Raw genomic sequence first — 12,322 nt, 5'->3', positions numbered from 1 at the left:
TCAGGAACCTGGGCTGGCCACTTTTCTTTCCCAGGGAAAAGGGCCGGTATTTGTCTCCAGGGGCCTGTGGCCCTGAGTGGTTGGCCGCCTCCAAAAAATCGGTACGATCAAGGATGTTTCGAAGACCCAACATGCCCCCACCTCAAACCTGGGCTGCCCTGACAGTCCCAAGGGAACCCTACCAAAAGACATCAGGAACCTGGACCGGCCACTTTTCTTTCCCAGGGAAAAGAGCCGGTCTTTGTCTCCAGGGGCCTGTGGCCCTGAGTGGCCAGCAAGCTCAAAAAAATTGGAACGAACAAGGATGTGTTGAAGACCCAACCTGCCCCCACCTCAAACCTGTGCTGCCCTGACAGTCCCAAGGGAACCCTACAAACTGGCAACAGGAACCTGGGCTGGCCATTTTCTTTCCCAGGGAAAAGGGCCGGTATTTGTCTCCAGGGGCCTGTGGCCCTGAGCGGTTGGCCGCCTCCAAAAAATCGGAACAGTCGAGGTTGTTTCGAAGACCCAACCTGCCCCCACCTCAAACCTGTGCTGCCCTGACAGTCCCAAGGGAACCTAACAAACTGCAATCAGGAACCTGGGCTGGCCATTTTCTTTCCCAGGGAAAAGGGCCGGTATTTGTCTCCAGGGGCCTGTGGCCCTGAGCGGTTGGCCGCCTCCAAAAAATCGGTACGATCGAGGATGTTTCGAAGACCCAACCTGCCCCCACCTCAAACCTGTGCTGCCCTGACAGTTCCAAGGGAACCCTACAAACTGACATCAGGAACCTGGGCTGGCCACTTTTCTTTCCCAGGGAAAAGGGCTGGTCTTTTTTTCCAAGGGCCTGTGGCCCTGAGCTGTTGGCCGCCTCCAAAAAATCGGAACAATCGAGGATGTTTCGAAGACCCAACATGCCCCCACCTCAAACCTGTGCTGCCCTGACAGTCCCAAGGGAACCCTACAAACTGACATCAGGAACCTGGGGTGGCCCCTTTTCTTTCCCAGGGAAAATGTCCGGTCTTTGTCTCCAGGGGCCTGTGGACCTGAGTGGCCAGCGACCTCCAAAAAATCAATACGATCAAGGATGTTTCGAAGACCCAACATGCCCCCACCTCAAACCTGTGCTGCCCTGACAGTCCCAAGGGAACCCTACCAAAAGACATCAGGAACCTAGACCGGCCACTTTTCTTCCCAGGGAAAAGAGCCGGTCTTTGTCTCCAGGGGCCTGTGGCCCTGAGTGGCCAGCAAGCTCAAAAAAATTGGAACGAACAAGGATGTGTTGAAGACCCAACCTGCCCCCACCTCAAACCTGTGCTGCCCTGACAGTCCCAAGGGAACCCTACAAACTGACATCAGGAACCTGGGCTGGCCACTTTTCTTTCCCTGGGAAAAGGGCTGGTCTTTTTTTCCAGGGGCCTATGGCCCTGAGTGGCCGGCTACCTCCAAAAATCGGAACGATCAAGGATGTGTTGAAGACCCAACCTGCCCCCACCTCAAGCCTGTGCTGCCCTGACAGTCACAAGGGAACCCTACAAACTGACATCAGGAACCTGGGCTGCCCCTTTTCTTTCCCAGTGAAAAGGGCTGGTCTTTTTTTCCAAGGGCCTAAGGCCCTGAGTGGCCAGCGACCTCCAAAAATCGGAACGATCAAGGATGTGTTGAAGACCCAACCTGCCCCTACCTCAAGCCTGTGCTGCCCTGACAGTCACAAGGGAACCCTACAAACTGACATCAGGAACCTGGGCTGGCCACTTTTCTTTCCCAGGGAAAAGGGCCGGTATTTGTCTCCAGGGGCCTGTGGCCCTGAGTGGCCAGCCAGCTCCAAAAATTTGGAACGAACAAGGATGTGTCGAAGACCCAACCTGCCCCCACCTCAAACCTGTGCTGCCCTGACAGTCCCAAGGGAACCCTACTAACTGACATCAGGAATCTGGGCTGCCCCTTTTCTTTCCCTGGGAAAAGGGCTGGTCTTTTTTTCCAGGGGCCTATGGCCCTGAGTGGCCGGCTACCTCCAAAAATCGGAACGATCAAGGATGTGTTGAAGACCCAACCTGCCCCCACCTCAAGCCTGTGCTGCCCTGACAGTCCCAAGGGAACCCTACCAAAAGACATCAGGAACCTAGACCGGCCACTTTTCTTCCCAGGGAAAAGAGCCGGTCTTTGTCTCCAGGGGCCTGTGGCCCTGAGTGGCCAGCAAGCTCAAAAAAATTGGAACGAACAAGGATGTGTTGAAGACCCAACCTGCCCCCACCTCAAACCTGTGCTGCCCTGACAGTCCCAAGGGAACCCTACAAACTGACATCAGGAATCTGGGCTGCCCCTTTTCTTTCCCTGGGAAAAGGGCTGGTCTTTTTTTCCAGGGGCCTATGGCCCTGAGTGGCCGGCTACCTCCAAAAATCGGAACGATCAAGGATGTGTTGAAGACCCAACCTGCCCCCACCTCAAGCCTGTGCTGCCCTGACAGTTCCAAGGGAACCCTACAAACTGACATCAGGAACCTGGTCTGGCCCCTTTTCTTTTCCCAGGGAAAATGGCCGGTCATTGTCTCCAGGGGTCTGTGGTCCTGAGTGGCCAGCCAGCTCCAAAAATTTGGAACGAACAAGGATGTGTCGAAGACCCAACCTGCCCCCACCTCAAACCTGTGCTGCCCTGACAGTCCCAAGGGAACCCTACAAACTGACATCAGGAACCTGGGCTGCCCCTTTTCTTTCCCTGGGAAAACGTCTGGTCTTTTTTTCCAGGGGCCTATGGCCCTGAGTGGCCGGCTACCTCCAAAAATCGGAACGATCAAGGGAGTGTTGTAGACCCAACCTGCCCCCACCTCAAGCCTGTGCTGCCCTGACAGTCACAAGGGAACCCTACAAACTGACATCAGGAACCTGGGCTGGCCACTTTTCTTTCCCAGGGAAAAGGGCCGGTATTTGTCTCCAGGGGCCTGTGGCCCTGAGTGGTTGGCCGCCACCAAAAAATCGGAACGATTAAGGATGTTTCGAAGACCCAACATGCCCCCACCTCAAACCTGTGCTGCCCTGACAGTCCCAAGGGAACCCTACAAACTGACATCAGGAACCTGGGGTGGCCCCTTTTCTTTCCCAGGTAAAAGGGCCGGTCTTTGTCTCCAGGGGCCTGTGGACCTGAGTGGCCAGCGACCTCCAAAAAATCGGTACGATCAAGGATGTTTCGAAGACCCAACATGCCCCCACCTCAAACCTGTGCTGCCCTGACAGTCCCAAGGGAACCCTACCAAAAGACATCAGGAACCTGGACCGGCCACTTTTCTTTCCCAGGGAAAAGAGCCGGTCTTTGTCTCCAGGGGCCTGTGGCCCTGAGTGGCCAGCAAGCTCCAAAAAATTGGAACGAACAAGGATGTGTTGAAGACCCAACCTGCCCCCACCTCAAACCTGTGCTGCCCTGACAGTCCCAAGGGAACCCTACAAACTGGCAACAGGAACCTGGGCTGGCCATTTTCTTTCCCAGGGAAAAGTGCCGGTATTTGTCTCCAGTGGCCTGTGGCCCTGAGCGGTTGGCCGCCTCCAAAAAATCGGAACAATCGAGGTTGTTTCGAAGACCCAACCTGCCCCCACCTCAAACCTGTGCTGCCCTGACAGTCCCAAGGGAACCATACAAACTGCAATCAGGAGCCTGGGCTGGCCACTTTTCGTTCCCAGGGAAAAGGGCCGGACTTTGTCTCCAGGGGCCTGTGGCACTTAGTGGCCGACTGCCTCCAAAAAATCGGAACGATCAAGGATGTGTCGAAGACCCAACCAGCCCCCACCGCAAACCTGTGCTGCCCTGGCTGTCCCAAGGGAACCCTACAAACTGACATCAGGAACCAGGGCTGGCCACTTTTCTTTCCCAGGGAAAAGGGCCGGACTTTGTCTCCAGGGGCCTGTGGCGCTTAGTGGCCGACGGCCTCCAAAACGTCCAAATGAACTTGGATATCTCCCCGACCCAATATGCTCCCACCTCAAACCTGTGCGGCCCTGACAGTCCCAAGGGAACCCTGCAAAATGACATCAGGAACCTGGGCTGACCTCTTTTCTTTCCCAGGGAAAAGGGCTGGTCTTTTTTTCCAAGGGCCTGTGGCCCTGAGCTGTTGGCCGCCTCCAAAAAATCGGAACAATCGAGGATGTTTCGAAGACCCAACCTGCCCCCACCTCAAACCTGTGCTGCCCTGACAGTCCCAAGGGAACCCTACAAACTGACATCAGGAACCTGGGCTGGCCCCTTTTCTTTCCCAGGGAAAATGGCCGGTCTTTGTCTCCAGGGGCCTGTGGACCTGAGTGGCCAGCGACCTCCAAAAAATCGGTACGATCAAGGATGTTTCGAAGACCCAACATGCCCCCACCTCAAACCTGTGCTGCCCTGACAGTCCCAAGGGAACCCTAGAAACTGACATCAGGAACCTGGGCTGCCCCTTTTCTTTCCCTGGGAAAAGGGCTGGTCTTTTTTTCCAAGGGCCTAAGGCCCTGAGTGGCCAGCGACCTCCAAAAAATCCAAACGATCAAGGATGTGTTGAAGACCCAACTTGCCCCCACCTCAAAACTGTGCTGCCCTGACAGTCACAAGGGAACCCTACAAACTGACATCAGGAACCTGGGCTGCCCCTTTTCTTTCCCTGGGAAAAGGGCTGGTCTTTTTTTCCAGGGGCCTATGGCCCTGAGTGGCCGGCTACCTCCAAAAATCGGAACGAACAAGGGAGTGTTGTAGACCCAACCTGCCCCCACCTCAAGCCTGTGCTGCCCTGACAGTCCCAAGGGAACCCTACAAACTGACATCAGGAACCTGGGCTGGCCACTTTTCTTTCCCAGGGAAAAGGGCTGGTCTTTTTTTCCAAGGGCCTGTGGCCCTGAGCTGTTGGCCGCCTCCAAAAAATCGGAACAATCGAGGATGTTTCGAAGACCCAACCTGCCCCCACCTCAAACCTGTGCTGCCCTGACAGTCCCAAGGGAACCCTACAAACTGACATCAGGAACCTGGGGTGGCCCCTTTTCTTTCCCAGGGAAAATGGCCGGTCTTTGTCTCCAGGGGCCTGTGGACCTGAGTGGCCAGCGACCTCCAAAAAATCGGTACGATCAAGGATGTTTCGAAGACCCAACATGCCCCCACCTCAAACCTGTGCTGCCCTGACAGTCCCAAGGGAACCCTACCAAAAGACATCAGGAACCTAGACCGGCCACTTTTCTTTCCCAGGGAAAAGAGCCGGTCTTTGTCTCCAGGGGCCTGTGGCCCTGAGTTGCCAGCAAGCTCAAAAAAATTGGAACGAACAAGGATGTGTTGAAGACCCAACCTGCCCCCACCTCAAACCTGTGCTGCCCTGACAGTCCCAAGGGAACCCTACAAACTGACATCAGGAATCTGGGCTGCCCCTTTTCTTTCCCTGGGAAAAGGGCTGGTCTTTTTTTCCAGGGGCCTATGGCCCTGAGTTGCCGGCTACCTCCAAAAATCGGAACGATCAAGGATGTGTTGAAGACCCAACCTGCCCCCACCTCAAGCCTGTGCTGCCCTGACAGACACAAGGGAACCCTACAAACTGACATCAGGAACCTGGGCTGCCCCTTTTCTTTCCCAGTGAAAAGGGCTGGTCTTTTTTTCCAAGGGCCTAAGGCCCTGAGTGGCCAGCGACCTCCAAAAATCGGAACGATCAAGGATGTGTTGAAGACCCAACCTGCCCCTACCTCAAGCCTGTGCTGCCCTGACAGTCACAAGGGAACCCTACTAACTGACATCAGGAACCTGGGCTGGCCACTTTTCTTTCCCAGGGAAAAGGGCCGGTATTTGTCTCCAGGGGCCTGTGGCCCTGAGTGGCCAGCCAGCTCCAAAAATTTGGAACGAACAAGGATGTGTCGAAGACCCAACCTGCCCCCACCTCAAACCTGTGCTGCCCTGACAGTCCCAAGGGAACCCTACAAACTGACATCAGGAACCTGGGCTGCCCCTTTTCTTTCCCTGGGAAAACGGCTGGTCTTTTTTTCCAGGGGCCTATGGCCCTGAGTGGCCGGCTACCTCCAAAAATCGGAACGATCAAGGGAGTGTTGTAGACCCAACCTGCCCCCACCTCAAGCCTGTGCTGCCCTGACAGTCACAAGGGAACCCTACAAACTGACATCAGGAACCTGGGCTGGCCACTTTTCTTTCCCAGGGAAAAGGGCCGGTATTTGTCTCCAGGGGCCTGTGGCCCTGAGTGGTTGGCCGCCACCAAAAAATCGGAAAGATTAAGGATGTTTCGAAGACCCAACATGCCCCCACCTCAAACCTGTGCTGCCCTGACAGTCCCAAGGGAACCCTACCAAAAGACATCAGGAACCTGGACCGGCCACTTTTCTTTCCCAGGGAAAAGGGCCGGTCTTTGTCTCCAGGGGCCTGTGGACCTGAGTGGCCAGCGACCTCCAAAAAATCGGTACGATCAAGGATGTTTCGAAGACCCAACATGCCCCCACCTCAAACCTGGGCTGCCCTGACAGTCCCAAGGGAACCCTACCAAAAGACATCAGGAACCTGGACCGGCCACTTTTCTTTCCCAGGGAAAAGAGCCGGTCTTTGTCTCCAGGGGCCTGTGGCCCTGAGTGGCCAGCAAGCTCAAAAAAATTGGAACGAACAAGGATGTGTTGAAGACCCAACCTGCCCCCACCTCAAACCTGTGCTGCCCTGACAGTCCCAAGGGAACCCTACAAACTGGCAACAGGAACCTGGGCTGGCCATTTTCTTTCCCAGGGAAAAGGGCCGGTATTTGTCTCCAGGGGCCTGTGGCCCTGAGCGGTTGGCCGCCTCCAAAAAATCGGAACAATCGAGGTTGTTTCGAAGACCCAACCTGCCCCCACCTCAAACCTGTGCTGCCCTGACAGTCCCAAGGGAACCTAACAAACTGCAATCAGGAGCCTGGGCTGGCCACTTTTCGTTCCCAGGGAAAAGGGCCGGACTTTGTCCCCAGGGGCCTGTGGCACTTAGTGGCCGACTGCCTCCAAAAAATCGGAACGATCAAGGATGTGTCGAAGACCCAACCAGCCCCCACCGCAAACCTGTGCTGCCCTGGCTGTCCCAAGGGAACCCTACAAACTGACATCAGGAACCAGGGCTGGCCACTTTTCTTTCCCAGGGAAAAGGGCCGGACTTTGTCTCCAGGGGCCTGTGGCGCTTAGTGGCCGATGGCCTCCAAAACGTCCAAATGAACTTGGATATCTCCCCGACCCAATATGCTCCCACCTCAAACCTGTGCGGCCCTGACAGTCCCAAGGGAACCCTGCAAAATGACATCAGGAACCTGGGCTGACCTCTTTTCTTTCCCAGGGAAAAGAGCCGGTCTTTGTCTCCAGGGGCCTGTGGCCCTGAGTGGCCAGCCAGCTCCAAAAATTTGGAACGAACAAGGATGTGTCGAAGACCCAACCTGCCCCCACCTCAAACCTGTGCTGCCCTGACAGTCCCAAGGGAACCCTACAAACTGACATCAGGAACCTGGTCTGCCCCTTTTCTTTCCCTGGGAAAAGGGCTGGTCTTTTTTTCCAAGGGCCTAAGGCCCTGAGTGGCCAGCGACCTCCAAAAAATCCAAACGATCAAGGATGTGTTGAAGACCCAACTTGCCCCCACCTCAAACCTGTGCTGCCCTGACAGTCACAAGGGAACCCTACAAACTGACATCAGGAACCTGGGCTGGCCACTTTTCTTTCCCAGGGAAAAGGGCCGGTATTTGTCTCCAGGGGCCTGTGGCCCTGAGTGGTTGGCCACCTCCAAAAAATCGGAACGATCGAAGTTTTTTCGAAGACCCAACCTGCCCCCACCTCAAACCTGTGCTGCCCTGAAAGTTCCAAGGGAACCCTACAAACTGACATCAGGAACCTGGTCTGGCCCCTTTTCTTTTCCCAGGGAAAATGGCCGGTCTTTGTCTCCAGGGGCCTGTGGACTTGAGTGGCCAGCGACCTCCAAAAAATCCAAACGATCAAGGATGTTTCGAAGACCCAGCATGCCCCCACCTCAAACCTGCACTGCCCTGACAGTCCCAAGGGAACCCTACCAATAGACATCAGGAACTTGGACAGGCCACTTTTCTTTCCCAGGAAAAAGGGCCGGTCTTTGTCCCCAGGGGCCTGCGTCCCGGAGCGGGCTGCGACCTCCAAAAAATCGGTACGATCAAGGATGTGTCGAAGACCCAACCTGCCCCCACCTCAAACCTGTGCTGCCCTGACAGTCCCAAGGGAACCCTACTAACTGGAATCAGGAGCCTGGACTGGCCGCTTTTCTTTCCCAGGGAAAAGGGCCGGACTTTGCCTCCAGGGACCTGTGGCCCTTAGTGGCCGACTGCCTCCAAAAAATCGTAACGATCGAGGATGTGTCGAAGACCCAACCTGCCCCCACCGCAAACCTGTGCTGCCCTGACAGTCCCAAGGGAACCCTACAAACTGACATCAGGAACCTGGGGTGGCCTCTTTTCTTTCCCAGGGAAAAGGGCCGGTATTTGTCTCCAGGGGCCTGTGGACCTGAGTGGCCAGCGACCTCCAAAAAATCGGTACGATCAAGGATGTTTCGAAGACCCAACATGCCCCCACCTCAAACCTGTGCTGCCCTGACAGTCCCAAGGAAACCCTACCAAAAGACATCAGGAACCTGGACCGGCCACTTTTCTTTCCCAGGGAAAAGAGCCGGTCTTTGTCTCCAGGGGCCTGTGGCCCTGAGTGGCCAGCAAGCTCAAAAAAATTGGAACGAACAAGGATGTGTTGAAGACCCAACCTGCCCCCACCTCAAACCTGTGCTGCCCTGACAGTCCCAAGGGAACCCTACAAACTGGCAACAGGAACCTGGGCTGGCCATTTTCTTTCCCAGGGAAAAGGGCCGGTATTTGTCTCCAGGGGCCTGTGGCCCTGAGCGGTTGGCCGCCTCCAAAAAATCGGTACGATCAAGGATGTTTCGAAGACCCAACCTGCCCCCACCTCAAACCTGTGCTGCCCTGACAGTCCCAAGGGAACCCTACAAACTGACATCAGGAACCTGGGCTGGCCACTTTTCTTTCCCAGGGAAAAGTGCCGGTATTTGTCTCCAGGGGCCTGTGGCCCTGAGTGGTTGGCCGCCACCAAAAAATCGGAACGATTAAGGATGTTTCGAAGACCCAACATGCCCCCACCTCAAACCTGTGCTGCCCTGACAGTCCCAAGGGAACCCTACCAAAAGACATCAGGAACCTGGACCGGCCACTTTTCTTTCCCAGGGAAAAGGGCCGGTCTTTGTCTCCAGGGGCCTGTGGACCTGAGTGGCCAGCGACCTCCAAAAAATCGGTACGATCAAGGATGTTTCGAAGACCCAACATGCCCCCACCTCAAACCTGGGCTGCCCTGACAGTCCCAAGGGAACCCTACCAAAAGACATCAGGAACCTGGACCGGCCACTTTTCTTTCCCAGGGAAAAGAGCCGGTCTTTGTCTCCAGGGGCCTGTGGCCCTGAGTGGCCAGCAAGCTCAAAAAAATTGGAACGAACAAGGATGTGTTGAAGACCCAACCTGCCCCCACCTCAAACCTGTGCTGCCCTGACAGTCCCAAGGGAACCCTACAAACTGGCAACAGGAACCTGGGCTGGCCATTTTCTTTCCCAGGGAAAAGGGCCGGTATTTGTCTCCAGGGGCCTGTGGCCCTGAGCGGTTGGCCGCCTCCAAAAATCGGAACAATCGAGGTTGTTTCGAAGACCCAACCTGCCCCCACCTCAAACCTGTGCTGCCCTGACAGTCCCAAGGGAACCTAACAAACTGCAATCAGGAGCCTGGGCTGGCCACTTTTCGTTCCCAGGGAAAAGGGCCGGACTTTGTCCCCAGGGGCCTGTGGCACTTAGTGGCCGACTGCCTCCAAAAAATCGGAACGATCAAGGATGTGTCGAAGACCCAACCAGCCCCCACCGCAAACCTGTGCTGCCCTGGCTGTCCCAAGGGAACCCTACAAACTGACATCAGGAACCAGGGCTGGCCACTTTTCTTTCCCAGGGAAAAGGGCCGGACTTTGTCTCCAGGGGCCTGTGGCGCTTAGTGGCCGATGGCCTCCAAAACGTCCAAATGAACTTGGATATCTCCCCGACCCAATATGCTCCCACCTCAAACCTGTGCGGCCCTGACAGTCCCAAGGGAACCGTGCAAAATGACATCAGGAACCTGGGCTGACCTCTTTTCTTTCCCAGGGAAAAGAGCCGGTCTTTGTCTCCAGGGGCCTGTGGCCCTGAGTGGCCAGCCAGCTCCAAAAATTTGGAACGAACAAGGATGTGTCGAAGACCCAACCTGCCCCCACCTCAAACCTGTGCTGCCCTGACAGTCCCAAGGGAACCCTACAAACTGACATCAGGAACCTGGTCTGCCCCTTTTCTTTCCCTGGGAAAAGGGCTGGTCTTTTTTTCCAAGGGCCTAAGGCCCTGAGTGGCCAGCGACCTCCAAAAAATCCAAACGATCAAGGATGTGTTGAAGACCCAACTTGCCCCCACCTCAAACCTGTGCTGCCCTGACAGTCACAAGGGAACCCTGCAAAATGACATCAGGAACCTGGGCTGGCCACTTTTCTTTCCCAGGGAAAAGGGCCGGTATTTGTCTCCAGGGGCCTGTGGCCCTGAGTGGTTGGCCACCTCCAAAAAATCGGAACGATCGAAGTTTTTTCGAAGACCCAACCTGCCCCCACCTCAAACCTGTGCTGCCCTGAAAGTTCCAAGGGAACCCTACAAACTGACATCAGGAACCTGGTCTGGCCCCTTTTCTTTTCCCAGGGAAAATGGCCGGTCTTTGTCTCCAGGGGCCTGTGGACTTGAGTGGCCAGCGACCTCCAAAAAATCCAAACGATCAAGGATGTTTCGAAGACCCAGCATGCCCCCACCTCAAACCTGCACTGCCCTGACAGTCCCAAGGGAACCCTACCAATAGACATCAGGAACTTGGACAGGCCACTTTTCTTTCCCAGGAAAAAGGGCCGGTCTTTGTCCCCAGGGGCCTGCGTCCCGGAGCGGGCTGCGACCTCCAAAAAATCGGTACGATCAAGGATGTGTCGAAGACCCAACCTGCCCCCACCTCAAACCTGTGCTGCCCTGACAGTCCCAAGGGAACCCTACTAACTGGAATCAGGAGCCTGGACTGGCCGCTTTTCTTTCCCAGGGAAAAGGGCCGGACTTTGCCTCCAGGGACCTGTGGCCCTTAGTGGCCGACTGCCTCCAAAAAATCGTAACGATCGAGGATGTGTCGAAGACCCAACCTGCCCCCACCGCAAACCTGTGCTGCCCTGACAGTCCCAAGGGAACCCTACAAACTGACATCAGGAACCTGGGGTGGCCTCTTTTCTTTCCCAGGGGAAAGGGCCGGACTTTGTCTCCAGGGGCCTGTGGACCTGAGTGGCCAGCGACCTCCAAAAAATCGGTACGATCAAGGATGTTTCGAAGACCCAACATGCCCCCACCTCAAACCTGTGCTGCCCTGACAGTCCCAAGGAAACCCTACCAAAAGACATCAGGAACCTGGACCGGCCACTTTTCTTTCCCAGGGAAAAGAGCCGGTCTTTGTCTCCAGGGGCCTGTGGCCCTGAGTGGCCAGCAAGCTCAAAAAAATTGGAACGAACAAGGATGTGTTGAAGACCCAACCTGCCCCCACCTCAAACCTGTGCTGCCCTGACAGTCCCAAGGGAACCCTACAAACTGGCAACAGGAACCTGGGCTGGCCATTTTCTTTCCCAGGGAAAAGGGCCGGTATTTGTCTCCAGGGGCCTGTGGCCCTGAGCGGTTGGCCGCCTCCAAAAAATCGGTACGATCAAGGATGTTTCGAAGACCCAACCTGCCCCCACCTCAAACCTGTGCTGCCCTGACAGTCCCAAGGGAACCCTACAAACTGACATCAGGAACCTGGGCTGGCCACTTTTCTTTCCCAGGGAAAAGGGCCGGACTTTGCCTCCAGGGGCCTGTGGCCCTGAGTGGTTGGCCGCCTCCAAAAAATCGTAACGATCGAGGATGTTTCGAAGACCCAACATGCCCCCACCTCAAACCTGTGCTGCCCTGACAGTCCCAAGAGAACCCTACAAACTGACATCAGGAACCTGGGCTGCCCCTTTTCTTTCCCTGGGAAAAGGGCTGGTCTTTTTTTCCAGGGGCCTATGGCCCTGAGTGGCCGGCTACCGCCAAAAATCGGAACGATCAAGGATGTGTTGAAGACCCAACCTGCCCCCACCTCAAACCTGTGCTGCCCTGACAGTCACAAGGGAACCCTACAAACTGACATCAGGAACCTAGTCTGGCCCCTTTTCTTTCCCAGGGAAAATGGCCGGTCTTTGTCTCCAGGGGCCTGTGGACCTGAGTGGCCAGCGACCTCCAAAAAATCGGTACGATCAAGGATGTTTCGAAGACC

This window comes from Anomalospiza imberbis, chromosome 3 (genome assembly GCF_031753505.1).
Source record: "Anomalospiza imberbis isolate Cuckoo-Finch-1a 21T00152 chromosome 3, ASM3175350v1, whole genome shotgun sequence".
In the NCBI taxonomy this organism is placed as follows: Eukaryota; Metazoa; Chordata; class Aves; order Passeriformes; family Viduidae; genus Anomalospiza; species Anomalospiza imberbis.
This window is presented reverse-complemented; position numbering follows the sequence as displayed.